The sequence below is a fragment of the Opisthocomus hoazin genome, chromosome 8, assembly GCF_030867145.1.
Source record: "Opisthocomus hoazin isolate bOpiHoa1 chromosome 8, bOpiHoa1.hap1, whole genome shotgun sequence".
Classification (NCBI taxonomy): domain Eukaryota; kingdom Metazoa; phylum Chordata; class Aves; order Opisthocomiformes; family Opisthocomidae; genus Opisthocomus; species Opisthocomus hoazin.
In genome coordinates, this window is record NC_134421.1 from 66,396,742 (window position 1) to 66,417,458 (window position 20,717).

Sequence of the window (20,717 nt, forward strand, 5' to 3'; positions counted from 1 at the left end):
AGGCCAATGCTGTACGTCTTGTGCAGCGAAGGGCAGGAAACTCACAGGTGGGAGAGCAGCATTTCCAAGTTGTGTCTATAGAAGAGTAAGCCAGAAAGATTTTGAAGCAGTTGTGTGCAGTGCTCTGTCCACCGGTCTGTATCACATTTTAAAATAACATCTGAAATCAGTAGTGACTCTAATTTTTTAGCCTTGGTCTGTAGCTGAAAGGGCAGGGTTTGTAGTGGCTTGGTGCAGTTTGCTTTCCGGTATAGATCTGGTCTGTCTTGTAATTAATTGAGTCTTTAGTGGGTCATCAGCTTGCTTAGATGGGACAAGGATCCTAGTTTCACGATGAGAGCACAAATGAAACAACCTTTGCCTTATCTAGCTTTATTTGTGCTAGAAACAAAACTCCTGGATTTGCTTACATTTTTAAAATTGCTCTGGCAACATGAAGCCAGACGGTTGCCTTCTGTGCACATACATGCTCTTCCTCAAAGAGAGAAATAGTGAAGTCATTTAGGAACAGTGGGACAAATTCCCTTTGTTTAAATGAGATTGATTTCTTTATTTTTACATCCATCCTGCATTTCAGGCAGTGTATGTGCCTGCAGGACAAACTGTAAAACCTCTGCTCTGTCCTTTAGCAAGTGTCAGCCTCTTGTATTTACTGCTCCTCTGTGTGAGCCACGTTGGAGTCCTGTAGAGAACTGTCTTTATGATGATGAAGCATGAAATGTGCTGTTGCTGTAAGGAGTGCTTTAATGTCCTGTACAGCAACCTTGCTGCTTGTTGTGGTGGGATGGGTGTTATTTTTTACCTTGTGCCTAGGAATTATTCACCTTTCATAGAAGTCGGAGACCTAAAATGCTTCTGGAGGAGAAACTGCCTTCATATTTGACTTTGATTGAAGCAGTCCCTCCGCTTTGCAGTATAGTATATTTTGGGGAAGGGAAACCGAGTCTTAAAACTGTTTATTATTGTGTAAAGGGAAACCCACATTAAGCTGCTTTTGCTTACTTGAATATTAAGAGTTCTCCTGTCCGTCTCGGACAGACGTTCAGTTCACCATGCTTGTGCCCACTGGTGCTAGCTAACTCTCCAGGTGGCATCTGCTCTGAATGGGAGCCAAACACCACCAGTCAAACGTATTTCCATAGTGATGGCATTCAGTGGGTCTTTCGGTGGGTTGGCAAGAGGAGGATGATGATGGGAAATAACAGAACGATTCTTTTCATTCCTTGCCTGTACAGTGAATGGGCATTCATAAGACCTCATGTATATACACAGGCTTTTGTTCTGGTGCTGATAATAAAACGGAGTTCACAACTCTGAGTAGTGAAGACGATGTGATGAGAAGTGGGTCAAGACCATTCGTGTGTGCGTAACTGCACTCCTAATCTAGGCCAGTGCCTGTGCTGGATGCTGCTAAACAAGCTGAACAGATTCCAAGGGGAGATGTAGTTGATGCTGTCAGATGGGTGAAGTGCACCTCTAGCTGAGCAGAGCACTTATGGATGGTCTTGGGTTGCTTTGCATGTTAATATGGTTGTGGAGGAAAAGCTTTACTGTTTAGTACCTCTGGAGAGCAAGGAGTTTCACAGAATGGTTTGGGCTGGAACGGACCTTTGAAGGGCATCTAGTCCAACCCCCTGCAACGAGCAGGGACATCTGCAACTAGATGAGGTTGCTCAGAGCACTGTCCAACCTGGCCTTGAATGTCTCCAGGGATGAGGCATCTACCACCTCTCTTGAGTGACCTGTGCCAGTGTTTCACCACCCTCATCATAAAACATTTCTTCCTTATATCCAGTCTGTATCTACCCTCTTTTAGCTTAAAACCATTACCCCTTGTCCTATCGTAACAGGCCCTGCTAAAAAGCCTGTCCCCATCTTTCTTGTGGGTCCCCTTTAAGCACTGAAAGGCTGCTGTAAGGTCTCCCCGCAGCCTTCTCTCCTCCAGGCTGAACATCCCCGACTCTCTCAGCCTTTCCTCACAGCAGAGGTGTTCCAAGAGTTTAGTTTGAGCCAAAGGAAATTTTCTTCTGGCAGGATGAGTTGCTGAGCATTCCTTCAAATATGTGCATTACTCTGCTGTTTCAACTGAAATACGATTCTGCTGCCTTAGTTTCCTCTTAAGCGTCATTGGGGGAAAGATGACTTACTGAGTGTCCCACTGCATTGCTGCTATGTCCTTCAACCTTGCTGCGGTAGCTGAGCTCCACGATGCCCTTCAAGGAAGAGTGGATGCCTGGGCTTGCCCTGAGATGCAGTTTGGGGCTTGGCTGTTGGTAGAGGAAAAAAGCCAGTTTTCATCTGAAGCAGCTGTGATTTGGGGATGTTTATTTCTGGAGACAATGGGAAGGCTTTTGATTGGATTATGGTAGTCTTTGCATTATCTTACAATTTTTTTTTTTTTTGCCATTTTAAAGCTTTCCCAGGTGACTTGTTCTTGAAGATGAGCTGTGTCATATAAAGCAAGCTGTAATACACTCGCATAATACCTAGCACATCACTGCTTCCCCCTGGAAAAAGTCTGGCAGGAATTTATGGCCAGGTTTGAGTGTTCTAAGAGAGTGAAGGAAAGGATGGGAAAAGAGTTGTGGTGGTTTGGGTATTTTCTCTTGAAGTAGAAAATTTTTTCTTGCACCAGAGATCAGTTTTGCACTGAATGCAGCTGCTTTGCTGGAGAAACAGATTTTTACTGAAACTTCCAGTGTAGATGTAGCTTTATGTATCTGTAGAAAGGTACTTTGTCACTTATGTTTATTGCATTACAGGAACAAATTTGAACACTGTAAGCTGCCCTATAGGGGTCTATATACTTTCCAGCTAGTTAAGGCCTACTTTTTCTCTGTAGAAGCACCAAAAAGGCATCTCCTCAACCTTGTTACCTGTTTCCAGGTAACTAATTGGATTAATAGATCCAAGAATCATAAAATCATGGAATGCTTTGGGTTGGAAGGGACTTTAAGAGGTCGTCTAGCCCAAACCCCCTGCAGTGAGCAGGGATAACCCATGCTTTTAGCTAAATGCAACCCATTTGTCAGCTTCAGTCAAAAATTACTCCAGGGAGGAGAAGCGTAAGTCTATATAGTGAATCTTATTGTCAAAGAAAACAAGACTTTAAAAAAAGTTAGACCAGTACTTTTTGCTAGAAAATGTCCACAACTGATATCACTTTTGCCATGAAATTTTATAGCAGACAACTCTGAAAAATGGGGGCCAGTTCAAAACGCAGAGTCGGAGATCGGTCTTGTCAGTGAAGCTGAGGAACCAAGTGAAGAACTTCAAGAGATGGGGAAAGTACTTAAATCCTGGGCGACGACTTGGATGCTCTAGCAGTGGGCCATATGGGTACCTAACTAACTAAATTTTCTGCTCAGATTATAATTCTGGTGTCTGTTTGGTCTCTTCCTAATGCCCTGCTGTGATTTCCTAGGGCTAAGTAGTTCTTCCTTTCTTCAAAGCTGTCACGGTGTTGTCAGCAAGTAGTCAAACAGCATCTGCCAGGGAAGGGCTCTCATTTCTGTGGTGCTGAGGTTGTGGTCAGCTCAAGTTGTGATGAACTTACCTTTGCACACAGAAGGTTGCGCAAGTTTGATAATGCTCTGCTAATTAAGGTATTGGTGTCTGCTGTACAAAATTCTTAATTGCTGAAGCATCCCCATACCAGGCTCAGTAAAACTGTTTTTTGGAGCCCCCCACCCTGGATTATGCACTAAAAAAGACTCTCTAGCTGTTGAAGCACAGTGCTGTCACTTGTTTGTTGTATTTTTTTCTCTAGCGATGGAGGGCTTTGTTTTAATGTTTAGTTCTTTTGACTGCCATCATCTAGTAGCCTATGGGGTCGGGGCAGGGGGGGCAGCTGCGTTTGTAGTGCCTGTGCTGTGCACTGGAAGGCGAGAGTTTAGGATAAACTTTAAGGCAGAGGAGTGTGTGCTTTCAAAGAACTTATTCCTTCCAGCATTGACTGAAATTGAATTAATAAAGAGTTCCATCAAATTGTGCAGAGCGTGCATTGATAAAATGGTGCTTTGTTAAATGACTGCTCTAAGGGATTGTTTCAAGTCCTTCCTCTCATTTTAGTATTGGATCTTAATCTCTTTATGATAAGTAACATCAGGACTAGTAGAATTAAGTGTTAAAGTTTGAGCCAGTGATGAGTTAATTTATTCCTATTTTTTTATCTTTAACAATGAAGAAGCCTCAGCTGATTTCGTGTTCAGGTTTGATGCTTCACAAGACTTTTGAGATTCATCTTTATTATATCTCCAGAATCACACTTTATTTTAGGGTATTTTTTTCTTTCTAATAGGAAGCTGATTAATTGACTGCTAAAATAGCCACAGATGTGGTTCACTTACTTTCAAGTGCAGTTGTTTAAAGTGCTGTGAAGTCAGGCAGCAATTGGATTTAGAAAGCACCAGATTACACATACTAGTCAACAAAACATTGAATGTCAGAGATAACTCATTATTGTAAAAGCAACGTAATAAGGATCTCCCGTTCCTGCTGGGTATTTTCCCCTAGTAAGGGGACTGGAAGAAAATTCTGTACTCTAAAATATGTCCATTCAGATTCTTAAGGTTAAATGTCTTTGTAATCAACATACTGTTTCTTTTTTTTAAACTACCATAGTTAAGAGTCCATAAACTCAGCTTAGGTATCATGGTTTGCTGAACAGGAGGCTTAGAAGCGTATTGTAGGAAGAAATATCCTTCAGGAAGGAAAGGATATGAAAGCTCAACAAACCATTTACGAAAATTACAATAATTCCAGTTAATGTGGTTAAACTAGGTAATTTCTGTTTAGAATTTTATAGAGTCATTGTGTATTTGAAAAACAAACTGTGTCAGGGTAAACAAATCCTTCCAATATCTGTTTAAAGTAGATAAATGTTTATTATTGTCCTTCTTTTACAGATTGAGAAACAAAGGCTGAATTGACTTCCCTACAGCTATAACTAATTAGTGCAAGGATAGAGTTTGAACTTGAGTCTTTGAAACAAGAGAAAAACAAACAGAATGAAACATTGCAAAAAGAAACATAGTGAAAAGATAATATAAACTTTATATTTCAAGCATAAACTCCCTACCCCAACACAGAAATCATCTTTTCATAAAGGCCCTTAGGCAAGTAGGCATCATAAAAAGGTGCTTCTTACTGAAAACAGGATCTGGTTAGACCATGATTATTACCTTACTTGCCAATTTTGTGCATGTTACCTTACCCCCATTAACCTTTTTGCTTCTGAGAAAATTCCTAAAGACAAATTGGAATTCAAATTAAATTTTCAAATAATTGAAGTTCAAATGAGGCACACCAGGTGAATTACGCTTTATCTTGAAAAGCTGCAACAAAACTGTGCTAGAGATTTTCTTTACTTATCTCCCAGATAGATTATTGGTGTGAGTCACCCGAAGCAGTTGTACTAAATGTGGAAATGTAGCTGACTCAAAAGACAAGTGATTGGCATCTCTTTATGGGATGTCACTAACTGCGGTTTCATTAAGTTGTAGTTTTCCCTCTGTCCTGGTCAAGTGTTAATTTTCATGACAATGTTGGCTGAGCATAGAATAAACATTTCTTTTTTGCTTTTGCATTTTTGAACTTTGGCAAGTTCTCTGGATCACAAAAGCCACAACCTTAGTTTTTTTAATGCAAAGGACGATGTATCTTAAAGCACAATACTCGCTTGCTTCTCTGAATTGCACGCTGGAGTGGTGGTAGCACTCACACGGTGCCTGCACCACTTCAGTATTGGTGCATTTTGGGAGAACAGTGTGGTCCTGTGACAGGGTTTGGGATTCCCCCTGCCCTTTTCCGGAGATGCTTTTGGAAAAAACTTAATTAATTGCAGTACCTAGTGTTTTCAGTCAATGCCTTTGTGTCACCAATGAAAATTAAGAGATAGGGAGTTTTTAGTGGCGTTTCTACATAAGTTTAAGCAATTTCAGACTTTCTTAATGATCACTTTTTTTGTTTTGAAAAATGCGAAGTTAAAAAGCCAAGCAAACGTCTTAGTTTTCTGGACTTCTAAATGTCTTCTGTACTGCATATTATTTGAATTGGATTCCATTGCCTTAACTGTCTTGTTTGCACTGGTGCTTGTGACTCATATGAATGTGAACTAGCCAGCACTTGACTAAGGGAAAACCTAAAGTAAATAAGTGATAGCACATGCTAGAGAATCAAAAGGTCCTACACTGAGCCATGGTGCTCTTTAAAACAAGCTAAAAATCCTTCTATAAACCAATTGTTGAAGGAAGAGTGGATGAATGGAAGTTTAAAAGTTTGAGTTCGGGACACTGAAAGCCTAGACTAGATTTAAGTGTTATTACTTTGCAGTCCTTAATGGAAGGGGAGTAGAAGAGCTTTTTTAAAAGGGCTTTCTTTATCTTTGCCGAGGGTTAATAGTTGAATCCAGGACTTGAAGTTTTACAAGGTTGGTTTGGCATTGGAGCAGGAGTGTCGACATATTGTTCAAATGTAGAGTCATCAGCTTAAATGATCAGATTTTACTGTTGTCTTCTTTTCAACTCTCTGACAATTTTGACTCTCTGACAATTTAGTCTGTACTGTGAACTGTTTTTTTTTTTCTCATGCGCATGTCTCCTGTGTCTCTTTTGTGGGAGGCTTGAATTTACAGTGCAATTCTTCTCCCCTTTGCCTGAGCAGTGTTTGTTAAGAATATAAAACTTTTTATCCAGAGCCAGCTGTTTTGAAGCTGAAAACCTAACTTCAGAGGTTAAAGGCCCTCAACTGAAATCCGGCTAAGGTGTACACATATGTGCACACTAAATAGAAGCAAGCTGCCTTGCAGCTGTTACTCATGGTGGCACCAGGCTTTTTCTCCTTCCAGCGCTGTGCTGGACTCCATGTGTTGCTTTTTGTAGGCAGGGCGTAAAGCACAAAGCAAAGCTGTGTGGCTTGGTACGAGTATGGATGTGTCTTCCAGAGCTAAATGACAATATTGGACTGCAGCCGCGCCTGTGTCCGATTCTGCTTGAGGCATGAGCAAAATAAGCAAGAGCAGTAAAGGCAAACCAGACAGTAACTGGAAAGACTTTTAGTGATATGACTTATCCTCAACTGAATAACTGGCTTGGGATTGAAGTGGGTTTATTCTCATTGCAACGAGGTTAGACCTTGTTGCATTATCCCATGTAAGAAAATTTCTTAATTGTTTCTTTTTTTCTTCCTAACGTGAAAGATGCTTTAGACTATAGATGTCAATTATGTAATGAGCAAACAACAAGAAGTTTCTGCAAGGACTGTAAGTGGTTCTTGCAAGAATCTGGAATTTTAAGCTGATTCATCATAATGATGGAGTGTTTTTCATAATAGAAGAGGTGTTTGTACTTAAAGGTGGAATAGTCTGGGTCTTTGGGGCTTTTTTTGTTTGATTTTGTTTTTTTACTTTTTCTTAAATGTGCCACAGAAGCCAGAGGAATCCTGCAAGACACCTACTTTCAGAAGGAATGCAGGCAGGTAGGCACATTAGAGTGGACCTTTTCATCATCATCATGTTTGATAAATTTTGACCTGATCTCTGGGTTGGGGGAGAAAATGGGTCAGTTTGTGGTATTAGAGTGGAGAGAAAATGAAATGTGAGATAATTTTAAAAAAAAATAAAAATTTGTGGCGTATCTGTTCGTACCATATGTATTTCTGCTGCAAACCAAAGCTGTAAACTTTCTAGCTGATCTGTACAAGATAAGCTTCCGTGAATCTTTTCACAAGAACATCACAAGCTTGACCTCCTCTATGCTGCATAACTAAAGCCCCGTTGCCATCCAGTTCACGTGTGGTCAGTGTGGGGATCCTCCAGTTTTGCCTTCCATAAACCTTGGTTTTGTTTTCCCAGCTCTTCAAGTTTGGTTCTTTTTAACAGGCTTCGAATGACTGTTACTTGCGACTGCTGTTTAGCAGCGCTGGCATGAGCCCTGTCAGAGCCTGGACTCGTGGCTGGAGGTTTTCATTACTCGGCCACCAGTTTACATGAAATTTAGGGGAGCTTTGTATCTTGGAAGCTTCAAACCCTTTAAAAATTTGGCTGAAGTCAGCCAAAGCTTATGAGGTGGATGCGAATACACACGTAAATGATCTTCTTAGGTTTCTTATATGATAATTTAACTTCAATACATGACCTGGTCCTGCATTTGCTTCTTGGTTATGAAGCAGTCTCTCTGGATCTGTTTTTGCAGCTTAGCTTTGCACCAAGGGAGCTCCTTGTGGTGGCTCTTGTAGGCCAGCTCTTGCAGTCTGGTTTTGCTAGGGCCATGCTGATTTAACGAATGTGTGGGAATCAGAATAGCATCCTAGATTCTTCCTAATTCGTTTCTAAGCAGTTTACAACATGGTTGCTACCTTTTTAGAAAGCCTGTTGTGCAAGCAAACCACACCAATTTCCTTCAGCTCTATTTAACTGTCGTTTGGTGGGTAGCTGAGATGGGGAACTGTAGATATGCTTTCATTCTTGCTAACTTTCTGACCAGTCAGCCACACAAAAATTTTGTAAAGCTGAAGATGGGGAAAAAACCCAGTGTATTTCGGTCCCCTCATTTGCTTACAACTATAAAGGTGTAATGTTCATTTATCACTTCCTCGTAAAAGCTTTTTGTAACCGGATGAGCTATTCCTGTAATTCAATCACATATGCATTGCAAAGTCTTGAAAATTAGAATGGCTAGGAAACTCATGTTATTTCACATTGTTATGATGTAAACTGGCTTCAGGCCTTAGAGTTGAAAGACTGACCATTGAATTTGACATACTGCTGGGTTGTATCACAGAAAGATAAAAAGTAGTTTCACGTGAAGTGGAAACTTAGACACAGTAGTATAAAACGTGGTAAGCCCACAGTGAATACATGTTGGCTTTTTTTTTACAGTCAAGGATCATATCATAAAGCAATTTCTTTGTATCAGTGGTGTGTCACATCATGTAGGATCAATCTTTGCTTATATATAGGGATATATATTGCTTATATATAGGGATATATATTGCTTATATATAGGGATATATATTGCTTATATATAGGGATATATATTGCTTATATGAGGAAAGTTGCTGCAGACCTGGGCTTGCATTCTAGTTGTATTATCTCTGCTGGCCAATAACCACGTTTTATCGGGTTTTCTTCCCAGTGCCTAGTGAACATGCCTAGTGAGTAACACATGACAAACAAATACAAGAAGGGTTGATGCATTTTGCCAGCTTGCAGAGTATAAGGATCTAATTATTTTTTCCTACTTCCTGCCTCTGTTTTTTTATTCCAAACTTACCTTTGTAAGACAGCATTTCCCCTTAACAGCCTAGGCAAAGTTCTTTCCCATTTCATCTGCTTGTTAGTCTTTCTATGGGGATGACTATATTGAATGATAAATTCGGATTTTATTTTATTTGTATATTTTAGCAGTAGCTTTTTTATTTGGATTTTGCAGGAAGTTAAATAGTTGGGTTTTTTTGTTGTTGTACATGAAAGGAAGGCTAAGGACGGCATTGTACTGGGGGAAAAAAAAATGAAGGATGTCATAAATGTACCACTTAGTACTATCAATAAAACTTTAATTAACTAAATGCTCTGTCTGGCCTCTTGCCTGTGTAATAAAGAAAAATCAGAGAGGCTCTCCGAAGTCATTATTATTACCTGTTAGCAGAAATACTTAGGTTCCCATTTACATTTCCATCCCACAGTGAAGCTGAAAAAAAATTGGCTAGAAAGTCTCTGTATGCAAAGAACTCTTGGTTATTCAGGTTACATGGTTCCTTACGTTTGTGTGTTTGCACTGGTGTCCTAACAAGTCACTTTCATGATGCCAATCTGTATTTAAAATCATCTCTGTATATACAAAAAGTACGGATCCCACAGCAGGACTCATGTTGACTTTGCTTGTAAGGTCTGCCCCGGGTTGTCTTGATTTACCACAGTATGTGAGATGCCAACTGCAGAATTCCTTGGAGAGGAAAATTTCCGTTCAGCAAAGCCTGTGCCTTGCCTTCTCCTGTATCATTAACCTGGTTCCTGTTGATGCGAGGTCCTTCTGCAAGTGCTGCTCAGCCCAGTAAGTCAGGATTTAACCCGTCTGAGCAGGCATTGGGCAGCTGGGCTGCCAGTGCAGATGGCGGCTTGTCTCGCCTCTCCCAGGAGGAACGAACTGCCCTGCTCCAAACCTGTGAGGGGTTTTTGGTAGTTCTCAACTTTTTTTTCTGGAGACCAGTAACAGCCTGCCCAGCTCTCCAGAAGGGCACGAACCCGTATCAGTGTGGCCTCCAAGTGGCTGTCCTTTGGGTGCAGTTACAGTGGTGAGTAATGAGGAGCGAAACAACAAATCAGACTGCCTCGCTTTACTTTTTGTTCCTGAACCTCTTGGTTTTTATCTCTAATCTTCAGGCTTGGCCAATGAGCTTTAACTGCAGATCCTAACGCTGAGCTGATTGCACGCAGATCTGCGGGTGAAACGTTAAGCTGTCAGAAGGGAGACTTGCCGTGCTGCCTGAGATGAAACTGTCTTGATAGATCCCTGTCGGGTGGATCTCACCAACTTTCCAGTCCTCCTCCTCTGGGCCAGTGCTGGGGGATTATGGGGCGCTGTCACCAAAGGGTCACCCGCATCACCTGGTGCAGGAGCGGGTGGGACCGTGCTCAGGTTGCCCTTGCGCAGTGGGGGTGCTGGCAACCAGGGATGGGCTGCAGGCAGCGTTACCCACTGCCGAGCCTGGCCTGAGCTTGCTCCTTGGGCGGCCTTTTCCCATAAATTGTAGACACTGTCAGAGAGTCTCCTGGCTCCGCTTTTCATTGGCACCGTTGTTGCAAGATTGCATTTTTAGTACCCGCTTTTCACCATCAAAAAAATTATTTTGCTGTGGATCAGAACTGAGTTATAAGAAGTGTAGGTAGAGGATGACTCCCTAAGCCAGGGTGTCTCTGCCAGACCTCTAAAGCAGTTGAGGCTTACTGCACGTTAGCAGTCCTAAGCTGCCTTACAGCTTCTCCATGTCCCAGTGGGGTTTTCCACAGCTGACAGCAGCCTCTCATGACAGCCAAACATCGTCCTGAAGTCCCACTCCCTAGGGACACAGAGCCCTGGTGACCATGAAGTGGGATTCTCTGTTGAGAGCCGGGACTTCCCAGGGCTGCTCCCTGGGGCACAGGAAAAATCCATCACTTTCTTCCAGCCCATTTTATTTCATTTCCTGGTTCACCACTCAAATTTCCTTTTAAGTGCTGTTTACATTTGCAGCTTTAAAAATGTGGGAAAGGCTCACTCATGGCAGGCTGTAATATAGTGCTAGTAATTATTTCAGAGATAGCCCCTGCATTGCCTCTTGCCCTCTAATCTGTCATCAGCTCCCTCCTGTGTTTTGTGAAGTTTTGCTTCACTGTTGACTATGGCATGGCAAAAAGTGAGCTCATATGGGGCTCAAATTACTGTTGAACCCGTTCGGATCTGTTTAATGGAAACCTTCCTTCTCCAAACCCTTTTGCACTCATTTTCCTTAAGTTGTAAAACTTCTTCTGTTTGAACTTTATGAAAACAAACCAAAACCCTCTTCTGTCTAAGTTACAAAACACTTTGCTTCCTTTCCCTGTTTTTGTTTCGTATTATTTACTTAACTGCTGCTGGAGTAGTGTCTTGGGGTAAAAAGACACTGCTTCTTAGCCAAATAATTTAAACTTTTCGTAAAGGGAGTTGTATAACCAAAGTCCTTGTGAAATGAGTTAAACATCCATTCCAGTTCAAGCTTTAAATAGGAAGCATGGATCACTTAAAAAGCCAGGAAAATTTGGACATGGTAGAGTATGGATGCGATAATACTTTTCAGCAGCTGCGGAAATAAAGGAAAACGTCTGACTGGTTCTGGCAAAATGTTTCATAAATTTGTAACAGGGTGTATGCATGTGGTCTCATGAGACAGAGTGGATTTTTGCAGCCGCGTGTAACGCAGAACAGTATACGAGCATCAGCCCATATTTGCAAAACCTTGTGGTGTCTTCAATTTTTTTATTTTGTATTTTTTTTCCTGAGGCAGAGGTGTGCCAGGATCTATTGTAGACCTTGTTGAGTTAATTCTATGTCTCCTTTTGTATTCTTGTTTTGCTTTTTGGCTTTCTGTGCTACTGGCTAATTTGTTAGTGATGCTTAAGTTTAAAGGGACCCCAGTTGCACAGACATTCACGTAGGAAAGAAAAAAAGTATATACTTCTGAGTTTTTCTCTGAACTCCTTATGTTTCCTCTGAGATGGCGTGATATTGCCGAAGTTATTTTGGCAGGTTGTGAAAAGCTTTTTAAAATGGTCAGCCTTGTATTTATGCAGGAAAGGTTTGGTATCTTCTGACTTCAGAATTTCATTGAAGCCATGATCACTGCAGAATCTTTTGCGTATGGGTTCTCTCCAGTTCCTGTGTTTGACTTTTACAAGGAACTGTACATGTTTTAAAACATTTAATAAGAAATAATAACATATTTTAGCCCTACTGTCCCAGTTCTCTGTACGCATTCAGTAAATGACTCTTACTGAGATCAGTGGTTTCCTGTGTTTTATTAGCACGCCAGTTTCAACTGGTCCTCTAATCTCACATTTCTTTTTATAACTATTTTATAAGGAGAAGCACCCAGTTAAACCAGTTTGGATTTCTCTGTTACAGTGCTGTTACCCTTGCTCTCATCGTAACTGGTCTGTCTCGACTGTCTGTCTGTCCTGCTTCCCAAGCCTCTGGCGTGTCCCCATGGCACTTCTGCATTTACCGCGAAAGCTCCGACCGTCACTTAGCAGCCATATCTTTTTGGCCATCTCTGCCTCCTGTTATTCTGATGTGTACACAAGGGCGCACCATCCCATGTTTGCTGTTTTTCAGCCAGCAGAGGCAGAGGTTACCAGGTGGTTCCACCTCTCTGTGCCCAGCTGCTCTAGACACTGAAACCTCCTAAGCTGGAGCTGCTTGCCCCTCGCACCCCCTGTGCAGTTATTGACTCCGGTTCCAGCCCCCCAGAGCGGGGCCGATGCAGGGAGGTGGGAAAAGACAGGGGAGGGGCAAAGCAGACAGCAGCTGCCACAGGGCAACTAGGACAGCTTCGGCTACCTGATCTAGCAGCCAGGTGGTTTTTGCTGGTGCCGGTGAAGGTGAGGACAGAAGGTAGGCAGGAAAGAGGAGCCATCCTATACCTGCAGCACCCGTCACCCGGATGCAGCTTGCTGGGCTGCAGCAGGAAGAAAAGGAAGACTTCAGCTCTGGGGGCAGCGTGCCTCTCGAAGAATCATTTTCTGCTTCTGCAGGGAAGAATAATGCCGGTGAGCAGAGCCTGAAGACTTTCTGCCAGACGTAAGTCTGCCACGCATCTGATTCTGCTCTGGGTGCCTGGCGTGTGATAAAGCAGCACTGCTGTGGTCTTCACTGCTCTGCTGTTTAACTGGTAGCTCAGTGAGGTATGGAAACATCCGCTACGTTTGTGCCTTTGGCTTTGTACAAGCATCCTGCCAGTGTTGCGATGCAGGAGATAGTCTTGTCCAGGATGAGGTGGGGGGAGTGTACTTCAGATTCTCGGTTGGGGTTGAAAGACTTACATGCTAACTGTAAATTCAAGATTGGCAAAGACCTGCTTTAGGATGGAATGCCTCAGTTTGTCCACTTTAAGATCATCTTTAAGTATTTTGTTGAATGTGCGTATGGGGGTAGGTCTTTAGGATTGTGTAGATCGAAACGTTAATTTAAACTGGATTAGAAATACATAAAGGTAATGGGGAGGGGAAATCTTATTCACAAATAAGTTGAAGATAGATGTGTAGTTGAGCCATAGTGAAATATACAGTCTAACTTAACCCCCCTGATCTAAGCACCTTAAAGCTTCCCCCTTTGACCTGTTGAAATTTACTGGTTAAGAGACTGGAACCAGTTTTTTTGAGAAAAAAGCAAAATTTGCCAGTAGTCTTTCTGTCAAATTCAGAGATATTTTCTTTATTTCATTCGAGGAGTTCAGTAGCTAGTTATTTAAATTCAATAAGTACTTACTTCAAAGCTGAGAAAGTGGTGAAGAGTCAGGAGTATGATTAAGATAGCAAATGATAACTAGTTCTAAAATCTGGAATCGGGACCAAAAAAATAATCAAATTACTAATTCAGATAATAATTTGCTTTATAAATTTGATCTATAAACAAAAAGTCTGTTCCACTTTGTGCTCAGGCTGCTTCAGGTGATTTTTATCTAAGTAAATAAAATCAGTTTCGCTTTGAGGGTTTTGTGAACTTACTCTGCCTTCGCTTACCTCTCTTAATGCAACCTTGATAGGAGTAACAGTGGAAAGTGTGTTTGCTTAGAACATTAGAACTGAGTGATTTTCCATGTGTAGTAAAGAATTTGACTAAGTGTGTGTTACATGCTGCCAATTAGTAGTTTAATTCATCTGCCTCCTCGGCAAACAAAAGGCTCATGTTACAGCAACTCTTGTGCAGAGAATAACTGAAACGTGAAAAATGCTACAAATATTTGACAGTCAAGATTTCTGCTTAAATAGTTTTCGTTTTTTAGCATCTGTTTATTTCTAGAAACACCAGCAGTTTCTCTTCTGTGTCTTGGTGAATCCTTTTTAGTTGAAGTGAAAAATGGAGGCATGGGATTACTTAGAGCCTGTGTGTACTGTACTCTTGATGTAAAATGTTGAAACCCACAGACTGCAAGCTTTCAGTATGAGAAGTTGCTCCTGGCTGTGCAAGAAGATATTTAGATGTGCAGATCGTGAAGAAAGTTTGTAGTCTTTTAAGGATGGACTACCTTGGGTAAAAATGAGTTTAAAATTGAAACTTGCTATAATTTCTTTCTTAAATCTAGTAGATGGCAGGATGAAGGGAATTGGTCATAAAAAAGAAGTCTTAAAGCTGGTTTGAATTAGATTTCAAAGGCGAGGGTTATGTTGGTTGCTTAAAACTTTGGATTTCTCACTACCACCAAGTCAATAAATGGCAGTCTAACATGAGATTCTGGCAAGATGCAGTCTGGTCTGTAAAGGGCCTTATGCAAGTTAAAACAAAGTGGTTTGGAATCGTATTTAGCATCTGTGGCTGGTGACGGGGTGGTACACAAGAGCAGATGACTTGTTCTCACCAGCACAGGATGCTTGTAGATTCAGCTGATAAGGATCTGTTATTTATGCGTTTTGGCTAGGCCTTCAGTGCAGAGTTGGAGAATGTAGGTCAGCTGCACCAGTGAGGCTCTGGTTTCTGCAAGAAGATTGCCGATCCTGTCCCGTGCCTCTTTCCAGTACCCGTTGGGCTTTGTCAACAGTCTGCTTCCTGGCTGCCTTCTGCAAGGAAGACCGTTGGTCATCTAAGATTTATTTGCCCGGGGGCAGCCATGCAAAAGTTAGAGTGAAGGATGGCACCTCTGAGGGAAGCAGAAGGGTCGTTTCCTTGAGTCTGTGCCTCCTCGTCATCTCTAGCCAGCAGCCCGCAGCGCATGCAGGGGAGTACACAAGGCACACGGGGCAGAAAGGGTCCGACATCTGCACGCTGTCCTGTTTCAGTCACTGTGACCCTCTCACGTGCCTTTTTTGGCTCGCTGGAGGAAAACACATGCTTCTTTGCGTGTTTGCTCAGTAAATAAAGGAAATGGGTATCAAGTACATTACATCCTTCCAAAGCTGTAACAATTCCTCCCCCTCCCTTTATTATTATTCTGAATATTTCCTATCAACAAAATCACAATAGATTAAATAGCATTTTCAATTCCAAGTGGATGTGATTGCTGTAATTGTTGCCAGGCACTATCTGAAGACATTTCTATCTAAATACAAAACCTGACTGATGGGAGAGGGAAGAAGAGACCACTAGTGAGATTATGAAGTAAAATCTTGGCGAACGCCACTCGCTATCGTGGAGTCTGGGGAAGGAGGAGAGCAATTTATGCAAAAGGAAACAAGAGGCATTGGTTTGCATATTAATTACAGATTAAAATTTTGTAGTTTAAACAATGGGGTTTAATCTGTTAGCTGAATTAGGGTTTTATAGTTAAGATATGTGGAATAGACTGAACTGGGGATAAATATTCAAATAAATATTGCAAGCATTTAAAGCAGGAAGAGGGAAGGGCCAGAAGCAGGAAGCAATTGGTCTCTCTCTCTGTAGGGCTCTGAGACTAGGACTTGTGTATTCAGCTGAGGTTTTTCCTTTGAAGCCTTTTGAAGGGTAGTTAATAATACACATACCTTCTCCTCCGAGAAGTGAAGGATCATGGACAAATTAAGCAGGGTTATCAGATGAAAACATACTTTAATTTGCTTTGCAATTTAAAACAACAGAATATTTCAGCATGTATAGCACCTGCCTTCTATTAAGTTGTTTCAACATCAAAGGGCTGTTGCTGAGGGTGTTTTCTTCTCTCTTATATGGTCCACACTTCATTTTGATCCTTGAATTCTGCATATGGCTGTTTCCTATGATGACATTTTGTAAAGGACTTGTGCGTATTTCTGCTGTTTATCACATGCGTCCTGCGCAGGCTTTGGGTGGGGGAGTGAAGCCACTTAATATCTTGGTAAAGGCTTTTTTTTCTCTGTACGTAAGAATAAATGTGTCTATTTTAGAAAACATTTGCACAGTGATGGCACCTATTAAGCATAAAATGCTTCCATTATATTCACTGGAAGGGATATCTATGAATAAAAAATGAAATACTTGAATCAATACTGTTGCTTTTCATTCTCTGCTTTCTCAGTCTTGCCTGTTGCTTTTATTCTCTTTATTAGCTTTCATGATGGTGGATCTTTCCTTTCAAAAGAGGCAACATGGCCCTGTTACTCTGCATTGTTTTGTTTCATCTTCAGCACACATGGTAATGTGATAGGGAAGTTGGGAGTTACAATTTCAGAACTATGCATGCAGATAGTTTGTCTTTAAAGCACACCCCCCCCCCCCAGCTCCTCCCCCAGCTACTGCTTGGGTCTTTTGCCATATGAGCTCTTTCCTTTTACCTCTTTTTGTTATTTCATTTTATGGTATGCTGTACATAGTCTGTGAACACAAAGTAAATTGATGGCCTCTGAATCAGGGGCTATTACAGCATATTCCTGATTTGATGAGGTCTCCTGGCTCTCGCTTCAATAAATCTTAAATAATCCAGATCACTTTAGGTGTAAGTATAGTTTTAATAATAAAACTTATTCTGTGTTAAATTCATGGAGATCTTTGTCTTTGTAATGGCAGTCCTCAACAGGGTTATTAATTTAGGCTTATTAACTTTCAGATGTTCACTAAGGCCAAGTCTTGTTCACTTCTCTTCAGTGTTCTTTTACTGATTTAATATAATAGCATTGTTATATCTTTGTCACATGTGGACTGTCTCTTATGTGCAGAGGGTAGTGGTGATCTACTGTCTTTATTTGAAACTTTCCACATTTTATGTGAACTACCGTGGTCAGTTGTTCATTGAAGCTGATAAACCTTCCCCAGAGGAAGGCTAGTTGGATAACAACAAAAGAATGAGGATGATAGTCAGAGTCACTGGTTTGGAGAAATGAGTGGGTGTTAATGTTGGGCGAAGAATAACTAAGCGTATAATGGACACATAGTAAGAGTAACCCTCCAGCACTGACTTCTTTTCACATCAGTTTTGTTCCCTTATTCTTTTTGTGATCACAAAACTGGATTCTAATTTAGTGCGGATTTTTCTTTCCCTTCCTTGTTAGTGTGAAGATGGTCACAGCTGCTGGTGGTAATGAGCCCATGTACTGTACAAAGGCAGGGGAGACTGCAGTTCATTGCCACTGTGCCCAGCCCCATGTAATGAAGCTTTTTGAAAGCATGCAGCAGTAGTGTGTGTGTTTTATGATGATGACAAAGCCTGTTAGGTTTTAAATGCATTTTCTTTCCAGAAGCATGGCAGTGTTTTCATGCAGCTTGGTGCTGTGTTTAAGGTTACATCACCATTTCCATTATAAAACCCTTGTTTCCAGTAATGGTGCTGCGCAGCAGCCTTGTTACAAAGTACTTAGCAGAAAAAGGTTTGATCAAGGTTAAGAAAGGAAAAATTCTCAGCCTCTTCCAATGTTATGTTCACTAAGAATATTGGAAGGGAAGAAAGCTTCCGTATGCGTGATTTAAAATGGGCTTAGATGGAGTTTAAGGTGCTTGGAATAGGAGGCATGTCCTTCTCACTATGGGAGTGTGGGGAAGCGTAAAGGTGGAGGAGGATAGCACTTTCCAGTAGGCAAGGACTGTGAAGTTACTGGCATTGACCTAGAGTAGTAAACATAGATGTTAGCAAGGCTCCTGCAGTGAGTAGGGGCTGGGAGCAACTGTAATGCCATTCTGCTGGAGTTAACTGCCCCAGGGCACGGGTAGCTGCGGCAGCCACAGGCTCTGGCTGCAGAGCTACTTCTCTATAGATTGTCATTTCTATTCAGTGTGATTGCTAATGAAGAGTTCTGGCTCCCTTTATTTGGCTTGGTGCTGGAGAGGTGTGTTCTGTTGGTTGGTAATTGGCTCTAGCTTGGAAGGGAAACTCTTGGATCTCTATTGGTGGTAGATTTGTGACTTGTAATAGGCTTTTCTGTGACCTTGGACCACGTGCTTCACAAAAATATAAGAGGAAATTAATGGAACATCTGACCTTGCTTTTTAAGGGTCAGGCTTTCATTTTTACTTTCTTGACTAAAATTTCATGAATTCCAAGTTAATCCAGATTTCAGTGATTTTTTTGACTAGAGTGAAGCATCATCTTGCCCTTCTTTTTCTTTCCTCATTCTAAAAAGTTTCCTTGATCTGTGAAACTGTAATTCTAGATGGTGCACGAGATAGTCGTTCCTTGCTCATATGCTTCGATCTAAACTAATAGTTAGAGGCAGTTTGTGGCATTCAGTTAGTGGAAAAGGAAGCCTTGAGTTAATCAGCTCTGTTACAATTAGTAAATAAAATCTTAACGGTTATATTGACAGACTTAAGAGTGCCGACCCTGTGGACTGTTGTAGCAATTCGGTACCATGCAGTAATATTCACTTCCAAAGTGAAAGGCTATTAAAAAAGAAGTGTTGTCTTTTCACGACTTCAGTTCTAAATAATCCGTGTTAATATCTAATTTCCTATTTTTGATGTAAATTAAATGAATAGTTGATTTAGAGCTAATAAAGCGAACGATAGATCAGATTTTTAGAGTGAGAGGGGATCTTGTAGCATTAATGCTAAACAGGCTCATGTCTTATTCATCCTACAACTTTAGTCTGCCAATCGGACTTTGTTTTTTCACATTTTCTTAATAGTTTGCACATTTGGGGATTGTTTTTTACAAGAATCACTGCAAAAAATCAAATACAAGTGATTCATCAAGATGTGTTCTGATTATTAACAAAGGTTATATATGTGTGTATGTATCTGTGTGTGTGTATATATACATGTACATATATTTCTGTGTGGTTATGTGTATGATTTAAAACAGCAAGCTTCAGGCTTTAACCACATGCAGAATGTAATCACATTGTCTTTTCCTGGCCACATTTGTGGCCAAGAAATGGACTTGGTCAAGAAATGGACTATTTATTCTCCTTTTCAGTGCAGCGGACTTAAAAGGAAAATGAATAGATGGAAGCAAGAGAGACACTTGGGATTATAAGGAAGTCTGATACTTTCCACCAGAGTTAGGGTTGTCTTTTTCCAATGATGGAAAATTCAAGAGTCTTCTGTTTAAATAGGCAGGATTTGAAATTACTGTGTATCTAGAAGTGTAGTAGGTGGTCAGATGCAGAAGGGCTAATCTCACGGGGCTCAGCTGGGACTCGCATGGTCCACCTTCAGTTTCCAGTTCTACCTAAGTTCTCACATGGTGGGCAGTAGCTTGATTTTGGGTGTGTTTTGGTTTGTGGTTTTGTTTTTTTTAATGTTCTCTGTCTTACCAAATAAGGAAGTTTGAAGTGTTTTGGGGACAACGGTGGCTTCTGCTCCTAACTTTAGCCTTGGGCTACTGTGATAACCAGTCATGTGGGGAGAAACATCTCCAAGAAGGTGACTCCAGATTTACGCACTCTGGAACATAAGTGAGCAAGTGAATTTGAGCTGCCCAGGAGCGGTGGAGTATTCTGGTTTTCTTCTCTACTGTTAGGGCCATTCTTTAGTCTGGGTGCTTCCTTCCAAGCAGTCAGGGAGTCAGTGACCCAGGTTTGCTCCATCATTTGATCCAAGCGGGTGTGCTGCTCTGCTCTTCAGCTGTTGGCTCTGTTTCTGCTGTTTGTTCCCTGCGAGTCACTGGAAAGACTGATGTTTTGATATGAAACACTTCTTTTGTATATATATTTCTATAGTGCTACCAACTATAATGACAGTTTTGTAAATTCAGTTTTTGAACGTGTGGAGTCTGTGTGTGTGTATAGGTTTGTCAAGGGGCAGTATCCTGCAAGCTGACTACCTGCAGAAGTGCATGCTCCTAAGTACAGAGTGCAAAGCAATTAAAAAAACCTCTTAGAACTGGAAAAAAAGCCGGTGTCTAATGAGAAATCTTGTGCTGATTTAAACATGTATTTGATTTGAATGTATTTAAATAACTGTGAGAACACATGCTACCAAATCCACTTTTCTCAAGACCTAATTGCTTTTAAGTCTTGAAAAACTCATCTTGTGCATGCACGTCTATAATTCTAAACATCTGTAAGAAAAATGTAGATTAATGAAGTGTCTTGAGGGTGCTTGCCTATACATGCACTTAAACGGATGATGAACTGAATATATGAATGCTTCATTACACAGAGA

The 20,717-nt window shown here is 41.2% G+C and overlaps 1 protein-coding gene across 4 annotated transcripts in view; it reads left to right on the plus strand.

Annotated features, from left to right (window-relative positions):
* FAM107B (family with sequence similarity 107 member B) overlaps positions 1-20,717 on the plus strand; it is a 133,365-nt gene that overhangs the window by 75,289 nt on the left and 37,359 nt on the right. The window contains exon 1 of one of the 4 annotated variants that reach the window (XM_075429082.1): positions 12,923-13,313. The exons of the other annotated variants lie outside the window; for them this stretch is intronic. The gene's annotated coding sequence lies outside the window, so the exon portion shown is untranslated. Of the gene's footprint in view, positions 1-12,922; positions 13,314-20,717 lie in introns of those variants that run through there. 4 annotated transcript variants of the gene reach the window in all.